The sequence below is a fragment of the Sinohyriopsis cumingii genome, chromosome 4 (assembly GCF_028554795.1).
Source record: "Sinohyriopsis cumingii isolate HCF-2022 chromosome 4, ASM2855479v2, whole genome shotgun sequence".
NCBI lineage: Eukaryota > Metazoa > Mollusca > Bivalvia > Unionida > Unionidae > Sinohyriopsis > Sinohyriopsis cumingii.
The window spans coordinates 98,078,601-98,096,186 of record NC_142964.1 but is presented as its reverse complement, the minus strand read 5'-3'; the positions used below and the strand labels follow the sequence as shown (position 1 = coordinate 98,096,186).

The 17,586-nt window shown below is 36.1% G+C and overlaps 1 protein-coding gene across 4 annotated transcripts in view; it reads right to left on the bottom strand.

Moving 5' to 3' along the window:
- LOC149801740 (uncharacterized) overlaps positions 1-17,586 on the bottom strand; it is a 52,985-nt gene that overhangs the window by 21,792 nt on the left and 13,607 nt on the right. Inside the window, exon 1 of one of the 4 annotated variants that reach the window (XM_089956057.1) lies at positions 12,511-12,533. The exons of the other annotated variants lie outside the window; for them this stretch is intronic. The gene's annotated coding sequence lies outside the window, so the exon portion shown is untranslated. Of the gene's footprint in view, positions 1-12,510; positions 12,534-17,586 lie in introns of those variants that run through there. 4 annotated transcript variants of the gene reach the window in all.

Sequence of the window (17,586 nt, the reverse complement as noted above, 5' to 3'; positions counted from 1 at the left end):
ACTTATTTAAATAATATGGCATATCATAGACCAGGGGTCAGCAACCTATGTTACACAGCGTGCCACTTTTTTCCGGATTAATTACAAAACGAACGAGAGCGTGCCACCAGTAAGAGAGTAACACTGTTAAAATCGAGATTTTTTTCTGCCCTTCGCGTGCCATAGAAAACCTCCCGACGTGCCACCTTTTGGCACTTGTGCTTTAAGTTACCGACCCCTGACATAGACTAGTCTTTCTTCAGCGTATTTTGCATCGCAAAGGTACAGCGTGATAAAATTCTGCCATCACAGTTTGTTTCTAGCATCTATCTATCCCACACGTTGTACTACAACGTGAAAATGAATGCCGGGGTCCAATCCACTCCATAATTTACCAAACAATAACTAAGAAGTTGGTCAATTACATTTAGATTCAAGTCATCGTTTTTTTTCCCCCAACTCTTATGACACTGCTCTAGGACGTCAACAATATAAAAACAGTCCACCGATAAAAGTATTTATTTCATATTCATGTAAGGTTTATATTCTTCCTTTGGTCATTACATTACATATTTTGACTATATCACTTCGAGAGATCACATCGTAAATATACATTGTAGATTACATTATGGTAATTGCAGATAAGTACAGATATTGAATAAACTTCACTCCAACAAACAATTTACTGTTTTGTTTCTAAAATTTTCACTCTTACATGACAAAATGTCAAAGACGTTTCAAAGCAAATTTGAAAGAAAACCTGTAACATATATGGCAACACATGTCGTCCAATCATGGTGGTCATGTGTTCAAAATTGCGTACTGATGTTACTGGTGTGTAACCTCAACTTATTTGCTACTGAGTAAATTGTTCTGAGGCAAAGTACATTGCAATGGGACACGTCACACTGGATACGAAACCAGGACCCTTCTAGTCGTACTCCAATCACTAAACCACCACAGCTCCTATATGATCACTTGTATGCACACACAGTTCAGTTTTCGACGGATAACTGTAACAAACTTGTCCGTAGATAGGTTGACCTGTCCGTACATACATTATCTTCCTTTCATACATGATTAAGATGCAGCCACACAATAGCTTCGTAATAAATTGCACATTAACGCGAACATGTTTCTTTTCAATAATATTTATGGAACGAAAATGGAATTGCTGCTTTTAAATATATTTTCGTTGAAGCTAATAAACTAAATAAATAAATGAAGCATATTGCCACAATATAGCACTTGAAATAATAATAATAATAATAATAATAATAATAATAATACTTACAATTAAACATTCAGACAGCATGAACCGGGCATAAATTTAATTCAAAACTACAGGAACGCTGGTTTTTCTATCCTGTCACGATTTGATAAATTTTAATATACTATACTATTATGGGAGCTCCTTGGACGTTATTACCTATTTAAGTGCCATCTTTGAATTATATGAATTCACATACGTATGTAATGGCCTATATTAAGATATATACCGTCAATACATTTGCCTGTGTATTGATCGCCTACAATGTCCATCGCTCTATATATCACGTTGCGATCAAGTGCGACGTGAGAATTGGGTTCGCATCAGTGTTGACAGGCATTCAATGTTTTCGTTGGCAAAGAAAGCCTGTAAGAGAATCTCCACTGAGGCAGAATGAATTATTAGATGTGGAAGAATAAATCATAGTGCAGATAAACACGCCAGCTATGTAAGTTGTATCCAATACACAAACAAACACAAAGCGAAATACGCTTAACCGCGACAGAAAACGTTTACAATTTCTGATTATAACGCTAAAGTACCAATAAATAATTTAAAATCACACTTATAAACATAGGTTAAAACTTAATAATGTCAAATTTAAGACTGTAAATCGCAATTCTTTCAATTTGGTGTCAGAGATTAAAGGTTTTGCGTTATATATATATATATATATATATATATATATATATATATATATATATATATATATATATATATATATATATTCTAATTGTAGAATTAATTAAATATCAACTTTTAACGATATTAACACATCTCCAACATACTCGTTTTAGTTTTTATTTTCAATAGCACGTTTTGAGTTCCATGCTTGACGTGTACGAGTAATTTACACAAGGTAAGTTAAGAGTAAGATGGTTGGTAGTTATTTCTCGATTATTTTAGATTATGATACAACGATTGAATTTATAAAAAGAAATGTCTGGTTACTTTTAAACCAACTTTCTCAAAAGTGTGCTCTCTTTGCTCTCTTTGCTTTTCAGAGGATTGTTGTGCCCATATATACAGTCCCGTCTCCAAAACAGCTAACTTCCATGACGATCAAAGTTTAGCGATAAGCAAGTTATTTTAATCGAAATGATAATTTTCCATTCATATTTTCCTCTCTTAATCAACCACTTTCATTAAACAGACAGAGCTGTTTTTGTTAAGGTCGACGGAAGAGAGAAGGTTTTTTCTAAAGACTAAGACTAAGACAAAATTGTGATGCAGGATGATCTGTATTGGAACAAAATCTCTGATGGCCTCACTTACATCGATAACAATAATGCACTCCAAAAATAATACCACAGCTTATCATCGACGCTAACCCTGTTATGAGCCAACCCGAAGTAAATAAAATTGTATTGAAAGAGGTGATTAACTCTGTCCTCATCCATATATATATATATATATATATATATATATATATATATATATATATATATATATATCGCAGATTCTTCCGCTCCGAACGCCATCTTATTAAAGTATTTGAGCCATTTGATTATGATTTTACTAAGATCCATTATCTTGAACAAAGTTGTAATACATTAATGTTTGACATAAGCATTTTAATGCAATAATTTAACCCCCCCCACTTTGCATTCTATATGCAAACTGGCTAAAAATTGTTTCCTGCACACGTGTGTTGAGTTCATTTCAGACTCAGTCAGATTTGACCTCATACACGTAATATTGTGTATTAATCTTAAACTGACCTGCATTGAAAACAAACAAACCACTCAAGTCAGTTACTAATCTTGCAGTACTCGACATACACAGATTCTATAAAAAGCGAATAGAGAGTACAGTCGTAACTGTTTGATTTGCAAAATTTCATTTCTTGTATTCACACGATTGATTTGTACATGTAAAATATAATATGCTCATTTCCCTGATTATTAAAACCATTTTTTCGGGTGGGGGTGCACTTAATAAAAAATTGTGTTTCAAATGGTCCTTTCTATTTAGAAATATCCTCTCCTACAAATACAGGAAATACAACTGCAACACGTGCTGTAGAACGAATTGCACATATAGTAAGTGTTGATAGGGTTCAATGTACGAGGCAAAATAAAAAGAACAACGAAGGAAAGATTTTGTAAAAGATGATGGAATGATACAAACTGTCTTGGCTAATTTTGTATGCCAGTAGCAATTACAATGCAAATTTTGCTAAAACAAATGGCGTTTGCTCAAACGAAAAAAAAATTAATGGAATAAAATGGACTGTACCTAACTGCATTCAGTTGTGAAGTAGTTTATGTGAAGACAAAATATATTACGGTTATCACCGTGGGAGGTTGGTCATGGCGATTTGCTGGCATTTTCTTATCTAAGGCTGATAAAATAGGTCAGATACCAATAAGGATGTCTTTGTCTTTATTTCTTTCTCCACCAAAAGACATCTCCCACAATCCCACTCCAAGGAAAACCCAGCAAACAAAAAACTTTAAAATGGTTATGAGTTAAATAACGTTATAACGAATTTACGTTTCGCAAACGTTAATAATCTTATATAGGTCAGTGCGCGTTCAGACTGAAGAAATGAAGACAACAAACAATTTATATACATCCATCCATGACACGATTCAAACATTGTCAAAAATCGTAAACAATCTATATAAATCTATCCATGACACGATTCAAACATTGTCAAAAACCGTCAACACTTTATTTACATCTAACAAGGACACGATTCAGACATTGTCAAAAACCGTAAACACTTTATATACATCGATCCATGACATGATTCAAACATTGTCAAAAACCGTAAACACTTTATATACATTGATCCATGACACGATTCAAACATTGTCAAAAACCGTCAACACTTTATTTACATCTAACAAGGACACGATTCAGACATTGTCAAAAACCGTAAACACTTTATATACATCGATCCATGACATGATTCAAACATTGTCAAAAACCGTAAACACTTTATATACATTGATCCATGACACGATTCAAACATTGTCAAAAACCGTAAACACTTTATTTACATCTAACAAGGACACGATTCAAACATTGTCGAAAAGGAAACGCTATATACATCTATCCACGACACGATTCAAACATTGTCAAAAACTGTAAACACTTTATATACATTAATCCATGACACGATTCAAACATTGTCAAAAACCGTAAACACTTTATATACATTGATCCATGACACGATTCAAACATTGTCAAAAATCGTAAACACTTTATATACATTGATCCATGACACGATTCAAACATTGTCAAAAACCGTAAACACTTTATATACATTGATCCATGACACGATTCAAACATTGTCAAAAATCGTAAACACTTTATATACATTGATCCATGACACGATTCAAACATTGTCAAAAATCGTAAACACTTTATATACATTGATCCATGACACGATTCAAACATTGTCAAAAATCGTAAACACTTTATATACATTGATCCATGACACGATTCAAACATTGTCAAAAACTGTAAACACTTTATATACATTGATCCACGACACGATTCAAACATTGTCAAAAATCGTAAACACTTTATATACATTGATCCATGACACGATTCAAACATTGTCAAAAATCGTAAACACTTTATATACATTGATCCATGACACGATTCAAACATTGTCAAAAACTGTAAACACTTTATATACATTAATCCATGACACGATTCAAACATTGTCAAAAACCGTAAACACTTTATATACATTGATCCATGACACGATTCAAACATTGTCAAAAATCGTAAACACTTTATATACATTGATCCATGACACGATTCAAACATTGTCAAAAACCGTAAACACTTTATTTACATCTAACAAGGACACGATTCAAACATTGTCAAATAGGAAACGCTATATACATATATCCACGACACGATTCAAACATTGTCAAAAACCGTAAACACTTTGGATGATGCATATAATTGATTATATTTAATATTCTGAAACGGTTGCAGTTTATAATTGTCATGCACTAGATCTGCTTAAATGTAAATGTTACCCAAATACAATTCTCCATTTTAAAGTTAAAAATTTGATAGTTGAAATATGTGCATACCATTCTCTATATTCTCTTAGTACCAGTTGACAATACCCTAATACCATACCCATGTCCTCTGAGTACCAGTTGACAATACCCTAATACCATTCCCATGTCCTCTGAGTACCAATTGACAATACCCTAATACCATTCCCATGTCCTCTGAGTACCAATTGACAATGCTCTACATACCATTTTGATTTCCTCTGATTAGAAATTGACAATACTCTATATACCATTCCCTATATCCTCTTAGTACTAGTTGACAATACTCTACATACGATTCCCCATTTCCTGAGTACCAATTGGCAATGCTCTACATACCATTTCCATGTCCTCTGGGTACCAATTGACTATACTCTACATACGATTCCCCATTTCCTGAGTACCAACTGACAATACTCTACATACTATTCCCCATTTCAGAGGCGTAGCTGGGGGGGGGGGGAGGGGGTACATATGTCCCCGGGCGCCAAGGTACAGGGGCGCCAAAATGAGGCTTACAACGTTACATTATAATAAGTAAACAAGGGTAATATTCAAAAATGTGATTAAACGGGGAGGGGGCTGGGGCGCCATTTTTATAGTTCGTCCCCGGGCGCAAAATATCATAGCTACGCCTCTGCCCCATTTCCTCTGATTACAAATTGACAATACTCTACATACTATTCCCCATTTCCTCTGATTACAAATTGACAATACATACTATTCCCCATTTCCTCTGACAATACATACTATTCCCCATTTCCTCTGATTACAAATTGACAATACTCTACATACTATTCCCCATTTCCTCTGATTACAAATTGACAATACTCTACATACTATTCCCCATTTCCTCTGATTACAAATTGACAATACTCTACATACTATTCCCCATTTCCTCTGATTACAAATTGACAATACTCTACATACTATTCCCCATTTCCTCTGATTACAAATTGACAATACTCTATATACCATTCCCTATATCCTCTTAGTACATATCATTCCCCATTTTCTCTTATTATCAATCTACAGAAGTCTGCATACTATTACTCATTTCATCTGAGCACCAAATGACAATACTTTGTATACCATTTCCCATTTGTCCCATCCTCAGGAATTGTAAAAATGGGTTGTGTGTGTGTGTGTGTGTGTGTGTGTGTGTGTGTGTGTGTGTGTCCAATCAGAATACTGTTAAAATCATACCCCTTTCGGAATTTTCCCATTTTTGATTTTCTGGCTTGATAAATTTCCGTGACATGAATGTATCACCAGTATCTTATATAAGTTTTGGCTTTTAGTCTGAGCTATTGTTTCAAAAGGTTCAGAGGTACGGATTAGTCGGAGTAATTCTCTTTGAAATCGTAGCGTCACTTTTTAATAATGTTTCGAACTGATCAGATGACATTCGATCGATTACTTTCTTCTATGCTCTCAAAGACTGTGAAATGTCTGTGGATAGATCGATCATCGATTAACTCCAACGAGCTATTAATCTCAACTGAAACAACAAAGAACGAGATGTCACCAGTGGAACACCAACTTTCTCTCACTTGATTGAGACCAGCTGTTCTATAACAGCTTTCAGTTCAGTAAAGTATCTATTTAACAAACGCCAAACACCTTGATATACTTATACAGCTAGAATGCTTTGCTTGTCATATTTGTGTTTAACTTGGTCTATAAAGACCAGAGTCCCTCCATTTATTTAATGTTAGCACGAATACATACGTGTTAACTGCAATTTATTTTTGAAGAATACGTTTCCTCATACCGTCGTTACTCGTTCATAAGTAGAGTCAAACTGCTAACAGCAAAGATCATGATCTGCCGTCACATAATAAGTCTGCAGATGAGGGTCTATGTTGTTTGTTCTACTGATTATTCATAACAAATTGCACAGACCCAGATCTGCCGGCGCATTATGCGCTACAGAACAGCCCATTTCATGCAGACTTCGGTGAACTTCGTAATTTGCTCGGAATTTTGATCACGTGGCGGGTGGTCAGCTGACCGTAATAGGTGGTGGGCAAAATATGGCTAACGCTTCAGCATCAGCATCAACTTCTGTAACTACTTCAACATCGTTTATCAAGTTGAAAAATGCATATTCAACAGCGATGCTGCCGCAGATAGTGACGAAATTTAATATTGGAACCATCCTGTCTTATTTTCTGGAAACCAGGGCGGATTTCAAACCCATACGAGAGAGTAGCTTTGAGCTGTTTACATCTGGACATGTACATGTAAGTAAGGAAACTGTGTCGAAGTAAACAAATTTAATCATGGCAATCAAACAGCAAGTTGTTCAAACTATTTCTGTGCATCCGAAACGTCACTATAATAAAATGCTTTTCATATGAGTTTATCAGATTTGTTTTTGAAAGTCTGTGGATAATTTACATATAAATTTCAATCATTTAATTAATTTTATTTCTGAAATATTTCTAAACAACAATGGACGCAATTATGTACATGTACCCACCAGCGTTTGATTGGCTGGAGTATAAAGTATCTCGGGAGGTTATTCGGATAATTACGGAGCAACTCGGTTAAATTCAGTATGAAATGGGCTACTGGGTCTGTGAACAATGCAACTAGACTCATGTTATAAGCAAGTACAGACGGTTAAGTGTGTAAACAGCAATCTGATTAAATCAGATCTCCACTGTTCTACGTGAAGTAGGTCGTGGAGATCTGATTTTTATAAATTGGTGTAAACAGGAAACAAATTAAACTGCATTGATAAAGTGTGAACAATTACATTGCAGACGTGTAGGTAGGGGTCAGGGGTGGGAACTAAGATGTTCATCAAGCAAGATCGCATTTAGTTAAACAAAGTCCTGAACACATGACTTGTTCAGTGTACATAAAAATACAGCACTTTAAAAAGATTTGGCGCTGAAGTATCAACAACATAAATAACTGTAATAATGTAATTCATTACATAATAATGTATTTTAATCAAGCCCTACCCCTACCCCCTTCAGATTTTGGAAATGATATTATCATCACAATGGGTCACTAAATAGTGCTGGATTTTTAGTTTTATGAGTTATATTTAAATAGGAAAATATCGCAATGACTGAAGAATAGGGAACCAACGCGTGAACTTGGTGATAAACGGCCTACCTCATCCCCACGTCTGTTTGTTTGTCTCCATGTTTGTGCGTACCAGACTCTTCATCTAAACCTGTACGTGTCACGAAGTCACTCTCATATTCCATACGAAATTTTCATCAAGTTAACCATAAGTAGTGTACCCATACTGAATTATTGAATTATATCAGGGTAGGAAAATACAGCGTGACTTGTAAGTTACTATGAAACGAGGAGACATATTGTAAATGTGTACACTATCAAATAACGTGATCTCCGTTTTTTATTCGGTTATCGGGCGGAAAGTATTGAACGATTCAGTGAAATAGATTTAATATCTGTTCTCGATAACTGATTAATCGCGTACCATCACGTGCAGAAATCGGCTACAATGTTCTAGCTGTTTGATAACAGCCGTGTCTCATCAGTGGCGATAACTTAATTTGACTTTGTAAGTTGGTTATTTACAGGGGCATATCAATACGACATCATAATGGGTTTTATCTATCGATTGATATTAATCCAACATCATTTATTTGCGGAGAGATTCTCACGTCCACAAAGTCCTGGGAGCTGTTTATAATGTCACAGTTTTGTGGACTGGAGTGTGTACTGAGATGTAATTTCACCTTTTCAACTCTTTGAAGGACATGTACACAATGCCAGTTATAAACAAATACCTGTCAGAAGTATACGATTCAACGGGGATTTCCCATAATTCACACTATCCATATTTCACTGTATGAAACTATTACTTGAATGATAGCCAAAAATGGAGTGTATTTTCCGTTGAATCAATAATAAGAACTAAGTCGAAGATGGCGAATAATAATCACTGAAGTCAGTCAGTAAGCTACTTCTAAACTGGCTGGAGATTGTATAGAGACAAAATGTAATTATATATTTATTAAAGTACAAAAACGGTGACTTAAACGTAAAATGTAAAAGCACTTAATTTACTTTACAGACAGACGGATAACAAGGGTGACACTATATTCCTTGCAGAATTGTGGCGGACATTAATGAAATTCATAACTTAAACAACTGGAACGGTATAATCAGCATGCATGAATATTCGTCCATATATTTATGACAGACTACTAAAGGACAAACTTCTGATATATACCATTCGAATCTCTCATAGACACAATCTGGGCATAAAATGGCTTGAACTGTCAATCCCCATAAATAAGATACTTTGTGAGAAACCAAATCCAGAAAAATCCCTCTGTATCGTGTAGTGTACAATGACAACAAACGATGTATGTAAAATATTAAAAAAAACGTACAGAACACGGCAGAGTTGTATCCTGTAACCACCATATCTAGGAAGGCCCAGGGTACGTGCATTCTGTGTCCCCCCCCCCCCACAGCCTTAATCCGACACTGGGATGCAGAGAGTGTTAGACAAATCAAAGTTAAAGTGAAGACCTGATCGATTGACTTTATAAGAGACGCTGTAGCGGACAAAAGCTGGTCCAATCAGAACGTTGCCGTTGAAATTTTAATGTCGTGTGTCCAGAGTTCCAATTTCACGTATTGTCTCAAAAATTCTCGTCCTTAAAGTTCCATTTTCTAGGTCGAGATTTTAGATTGTATCTGATGCATTAAACAGTAGTGGTTGAAAGTTGCATTTTCTATGTCGATGTTTTGGATTGTGTCGTTTGGTTTACACGGCGGTGGCTGAAATTTCAGTATTGTACGTCGAGAATTCCTTATTTACGTATTGGTTCAAAGAGTTTATGTTGAAAGTTCCATTTCATATTATGGAGTATTTAGATTTCATCTGTTGAATTACACAGCGCTGGTTCAAAATTCGATGTGCAATGTCGAGTTGTTAGATTGTATCTTCTGAATTACAGGCGTTTGTTGAAATTTTAATGTCATAAGTCGAGAGTTTCAATTTAACATGTTGAATCACGTTGATTGTGCTGAAAGTTCCATTTCGTATGTCGAGCATTTAGAGTGTATCTGTTGAATTAGACAGTGGTGAATGGACATTTTATTATGCTTGACAGAACTGCTATTTTTATATGGTGAAATGATGTGTTGGTGTTAAAGTAACATTACACAATGTCCACTTAAACAATTCAAAATAAAATCGAGTATTAAGATATATCATTCAAGTATGAGGCACCATTACCTTTCATGCAGTTGCAGTTTGAAACTTACCATTCACAGGTCGAGAATTATTATGAATTTCTTCGCTAGAGGTCGCTGTCTTGAACGGACCTCGTTATTTTTAAACAAGGAGGCTGCTTCTCATTGCTGTGAAATTCAACAGCTGAAATCTAAATGCTCGCCATACGAAATGGAACTTTCATCACAAACGGTTACATACAAAGTGTGAATTAGGGATTCTCGACATATGATATTGAAATTTCAACCACCGCGGTGTAATTCAAAATATACAATGTAAAACGTTGACATAGGAAATATAACTTTAAACCACCACTGTATAATTCAACATATAACATCTAAAATCTCGATCTGGAAAATGGAACTTTAAGGACATACAATTTGATCCAACACGTGAAATTGGATTTCTCGACATACGACATCGAAATTTCAATCGCAACTTTCTCACTGGACCAGGGGCCCCGAGTGGTCTAAAGCGCTCTTCGTTACGGATGACTGCCATCTCACCTCTGTCTGCGGCGGTTCGAGTCTAAGATTCAGCCAATGTGGGCATGTGAGAAAGCTTGCCAGTAGCTTCTCGTGGGTCGGTGGTTCTTTCCGGGGTTTTCCGGATTCTTCCTCCACCATTAATACTGGCCGCCATGTATAGCCTATCGTGCTGAAAAATGGCGTTAAACCCTACAACAACAACAACAACAACAACTCACTGGACCAGCTTTAGTCCGCTACGGCGCCTCATAACTTTCTGTTGAACAAATTCAGTTGGGTAGACCGAGTGGTCTAAACTCTAAAGCGCTCTCCGTTACGGATCACTGCCATCTCACCTCTGTCTGCGTGGATTCGAGTCTTGGATTCGGATAATGTGGGTATGTGAGAAAGCTTGCCAGTAGCTTCTCGTGGGTCGGTGGTTCTTTCCGGGGTTTTCGCGGGTTCTTCCTCCACCATTAATACTGGCCGCCATTTATTGTTTGCTGAAAGATGGCGTTAAACCCTACAACAACAACAACAAATTCAGTTCCCATAGTAAACCTATGCAAATGCCATGATATTAAAATTCAGTATCTTTACATTTCTGAGCGCTCATGATCAAACCTTATTTATCAGTACAAGAACAAAAACACTAGACGATTGATACAAGCCACCACATACACTGGAGCAGGAAAGCGGAACTCGTCGGAAGGTCAGAATTTATAGTTTGGAACAAGGCCTTGCTGAGATCCTGCCAAACATATTCTGATCCTGAGAGCGGATTTACATACACACTACCAAAGCATACGATGGGTTAGTTTTCTTTCGTTTCCAAACAGGAAAGTGGCGGGTCATTGGTATGGATATACGTGGAGAAGTATTGAGTAATTTCTGAAAGGGTTTACCCCAGCACATACAGTTTAGCTTACAAAAAAAAAAAAAAAAGGATTTGTTTTGTAAACAGTGAGAACAGTTTTTAAATCACCCTTCCTCCTTGGCGTTAAAATTTTAGGATCATAAACTGCAAAATTTTGGAGTATTTACTACTTTCAGTCATTTTATATAGGTAAGGGTGCAACCAATCCAAAATCACTTATGAAGCTATGAGTTGGCATACATTTTCTTGTGCTACTCCAAGCAGAAATTATATCGTCGAAAAAGGATTATTGCTTAGAAGAGAATTGTAAAATATACGTTGTCACTAAATGCCTCTAAAGTAATAACCGAATTAGTAGTTAACAAATCAAGTCTGCACAGGATTAAGGCCATACACTCCTATTAACAAATACGCAATGAAAGGTATTATGTTAGTGAGTGATCTTTTTACAGCATGAGATCACGTCGGTTTTCTGTAACAGAAAGCTAGAGGAATTATGACAGTGGGTCGTAGTCGCTACAGATTTTCCAAAGGTTTCGTATAATCTTCCTTGCCTTTAGAATTTTCGTGTGTGTGTGTGTGTGTGTGTGCGTGTGTGTGCGTGCGTGCGTGTGTGAGATCTCTGACCATCGTGTGGGTTTGGTGTTTACCGCATGACGTCCTCACATGGACAAGTGTTAGCACGTCGCCCCGACTAAGATATGAAAGAAATAACAGATTATTTCATTATTCCAAGATCTTAAACGCAGTACAATTATCATTTTTTAAATTGAAAGACGTATTGACAAAACTGTAAACAATTTTACTGTAAATAACTGTAAATTAAGTAAAATCAATTACAATCAGATGAAAATTTTAATTTGTTTGAATGAAAATACGGTTTTCTTGTCTTGCCTGCGAAAGGGGATAAATTGGTATCACTTTTCCAATGACGGAAGTATAAAAATAAAGAGTAACGATACACAGGTGTCACTTTTACGTTGGTGGAGGTAGCAATACAAAGACTGGCAATACATAGGTATCACTTTTACAGTGGCAGAGGTAACAATATAATGAGACGTGATACACAGGTGTCACTTTTACATTGGTGGAGGTAGCAAACGTGTCGATATCACTTTTACATTGTTGGTGATAACAATATAAAAGAGAGGTGTCACTTTTTACAGTAGCGGAGGTAGCAATATAAAGAGAGACGATACATTGGTGCCACTTTGACAGTGGCAGAGGCAGGTATATATATATATATATATATATATATATATATATATATATATATATATATATATATATATGTGTGTGTGTGTGTGTGTGTGTGTGTGTGTGCGCGCGCCACTGCAATATATAGGTGTCACTTTTACAGTGGTAGACGTAATTATATAAAGAATGTATGACAAAGTTTTGAAAGTCATCAATCTTTTGCATCATTTGATGTATTAAACTAAAACTTTTTTTTATGAAATTATTACGAGTCTGAAGTTTGGATACAGCTGGATTTTTGTCTCGTCTGTATGACAGAATGTGATTCACCATAGCGCCGTTCACGGGCTTATTGCGCAGAACCCTTGTCTTGTATGTCATGGTCAAGTTCCAAATTATAATTTTATAGTTTTAGTGTTCATATATTTCCTATTCGATTTTAAAGCGTCTATTAGACTGTGGAGGAAATATGTTTTATGAGATTCTTTAAATAAATAAAAAAATCGATCTTGCGTCTTAACATGGCATTGTTAAATACTGCACCAGATGGTTCGTAAAGTAGACGCTAACGCAAAAATTTAGACATTTGATAAAATGACTCATTATAAGGTTAAGTTGGATCTATCACTCAACGAATGAAGTGCACAGTAATACTTGTCAAATACGAGTAAAGCAACCTCTGTGTTTTTGTCCTGGATACCTGTAAGTGGCCATAACTTATTGTAAGTGGTAAATTACGTGGGCACAGCTCGAGTGGTTTTACACAGCATTACTGTGTAGCTTAGAAACTACGACCCCTGCATGTGAATCACTTTATTTGCCGAAAATGGGGTTAAAATACAGATAATCGAGATTAATGAGTGCAATAAGTGGGAATAAGAGACTTCATTTTGACTTACGACAGGAAGCGATGCGTTCTGTGTGGTGTTAGGACTTGAATACTGTCTATATCTTGAGACTGAACATATTCTGTTAACTTCATATTTGGGACTATAATTTGCGACACCCCACCCCCATCTTCCATAGAAAAAGATGTGGATCGTGTGCTCTCTACACCTGTTGGTCATTGACCACAAGAATGCAAAACGACTGAACGCTATAAGTGATACAATTCACTACGAATTTTATGTCTCTAAATTCGAACTTAAAGAGATACTGAGCATACTTCTAAATGTTTCGGCCAAAATAGATTCATCGGAATAGATTAGTGTCCTCGATGACTGGCGTCACACTGGGTCATTTGGTAAAGTTATATGCGTAATGCAACGACCCCTACTGTATTTCTAGTCTCGGCCTGCTCAGACTGTATCTTCGTCGACAAAATGCAGATATCAGTCGGGCCCTGGGATGGCATGGTTTGGTATCGAACCCGCAACTCACTGATGACCAGCCTCGTGTAATAAAATGTTTTAGTGGTCTTTACGTTTATATCATGCACAACTTTGAAAGCACGTGTAAACAGTATGAAAGTGACTTCGCGAAGGCATGTTGCCCATTTAATGAGACACTGAAGAGGTCTAGTGTCATTATGATTAGGTCTTTTCCTGCCGCGCAGATTTAAAAATGTTATGCATGTTTTTTTCTTCTTCCTAGTGCATTGTTGGCTTGTTTTTTTTGGCAAAGTAGACCAAACGATTTTGGCTGAGCAATTTTGATAAGTGAGTCGATCGAATCCTCGCAAGCAGGGAAGAAATGGGAAATTGCCTAATTTGGTTGAATCGACGTGTTTTCATGACCAACAACAATTCTCTAAAGCAGATCTAAATTAGATATAAAATTTGTAACAAAATGAAATGCAATCGCTAGATCAGCTAATTACACAAATTATACAGCAGGAAACAGCGCGCACTAAATCAAAGCCACTATTTCGAGACGCTAGACAAAGGTAATGTTGATTTCTTGCGTGATAAAGGTTTGGTGTTGAATAGACGTTGAGGAAATTAAATACATGTATAAAACTAGGAACATTACTTTCCTCCAGGCCGAATATGTCCAGAGTTCATAATTAAAAAATGAAGAAGATTTTTTATTGGACTTAAAGTCATCTCGTACATGGATCAAAAGGATGAAAATTCTAGGGTCTATACTTAAAGGCGAACCTTACATTTTGATGGAATTCAGGTAGCTCTAATCTGCTTGCTTGGAGAGTTATCTCTGAAATTATATTCGCCCTTGTTTTTCTTGAAAAATTCCTGTTTCACCAGATTGAGGATTTCGTGCGGAGTGAAATGGAGTGCCAGTCAAATAACTTTGTGAATGGCCATTAGTAAAAATGTTTCATGCGTGTATCATGTCTTTATTAGAAAATAAAGAGATTTGTCAAAAAATTTAAATTGTGAATTTGTTAAAATTTTCGTAGGTACGATAAGAAATGGGAAATCGCCTACTTACAACGAATAACCAACGTGCATAACCATCACCTTTTGTTGATGCAATATTGAAGTAAATTTGAGTTATGTAACGTCCCCAACCCATTAAAAGTCATCATTAAATCATAAACATTCATGAAACAGGAACTACTAAATACTCAATGAAGCTGGGTTGTTTTCACGATACATGGCAATAATAACTTTTTGTAAAAAAAATGAAGATTATCACACGATAAAGGTTTGATTTTAAACAGAAGTTAAGAAAACTAGGGTGGGGTTTACATTAAGTACGACCATTTCTTTCTTTCACCCCTAAAGTATTATAGAAGATGCTTCAAAGAATCTAAGGACAGTCCTAACCGGGACCAATATAGCTGAGGACGCCTCAGTGATAAGCGTCACGCTTTGATCTCTTGTTCTGGAGTCTCGACGTAAACGCTAAGATCCATGACGTCATAAAATTATGTAGTATTCCAGATCGCTCACATCTGAAAATTTCTGATATGACAGAATCGTTAAAATAAGATGCGCTTCCGAGTCACTTCATAACAATATTTTCCAAAGTACTAAGACGTCGTACTTTTGTATTTAGTGACTTCTAACAACTAAGTATACTGATTAGTGACGCCTTGTTAACTAAGCTATACGAATCTTGTTTTCGAAGCTTTCGTATTTGTACAAGACTTTAAACTCAACCCAACCGCTTGTTTAAACCATGGATATGTCAAGAAATGGTTGGAGAATTTAGCGTTTGGGTTATGCGTATTATCTCAGTGATTATATCATATTGAAAAAGATTCAAATCTAGGTGACCTGGAAACCTAAAATATTAGATAACGACATTGGACCGAGCACCAATGTCCAGCGTCCAGAAATTTGACGTTGAGCGCAAAGAATTAAATGGGTGTAAAATCTTGTTTTTAAATTTGACGAAATGCTGTCGTTGTGGGTTTAACGCCATTTTTCGGCATATGATAGGCTATGCATGGCGACTAGTACATCCTGCGGAGGAAGAACCCGGGAAAGCCCCGAGAAGAATTACCGACCCATGCGAAGCTACTGGCAAGCTTTCTCACATATCCACATTAGCCAAGCCTGAGACACGAACCTACACAGAGCTGAGATGGCAGTGATCGGTAAAGGCGAGCGCTTTTTTCGACCATACCACCACCTAGGGCCTCACAATGTTTTGAAATGGAGAATTAAAAAATCTATATTCTGTCATTTAGGCATATCTCTTTATGAAGAAACACAGTCTTTAACTCTTAATAGAGAGGCTTCTGTTTTGTGAATTCAACGGCTTAAGAGTCTTTTCCAGGGAGAGAATAGTCTCTCTCAAAGAAATTTTGGAGCTTGCTTACGTATGCTCTGCTCTATGTTGTATAAAAAAAAAGACATTTATCTGTTACAAGGCCGTTTTTGTCTCTTACAACAGCCATATAACATTGTTTCTTCCACGAAGGATGTCTCTTTGCGTCAGCAGAGTACAGGAATAGAAAGATATTTTTTTTCTCGAAAAGATTTGATAATTAAACGAATAGAAACGTCGAGGATAGTGAACGAAATCGGAAGTCGCCTAATTATATTGCATGAAAGCCTTGCGCGACCAGCCCGTGTCTTTGAAGCCAGTTTTAATTGTTTAACAATACGAAAGGCACACTCATGATTATTTGATGAAACAATCAAGCAACAGGAACCACTGTGTACCAAAGCAAAGTTTTCATAATGCTGACTGAAACTTTACTTTTATTTCGCACGTGATACAGGTTTGATTGCAAATATAACTGGAAAAAGAGATCCGTACCATAAGTCAGAACCATTCCTTTCTTCCAACTCAAACATGTCTATCAATTCACGTTGAAAATACACAGAGCGTTTGAAACAACCAACCAGTATCTTAGAAGTGAATATAATGGGTGACAACTGTAGGATCTAGACTTGTAGCAAAATTGGGATTTTTATAAAGATCTAAATTCCTTGATATAGGTTTTAAGAACAATTCTATATGTAAAGAAACATTCATTCTTGGCTGTTGCAGACAAGTTTCAGTTGAATAGAAGAATTATTAAATATGTCTTTTAGCAAGGAAAGGGAAGCGTTGATCAGTTACAGCAAATCTCTCTCTCTCTCTCTTCCTGGCATGACATTTTTGCCAGTTTT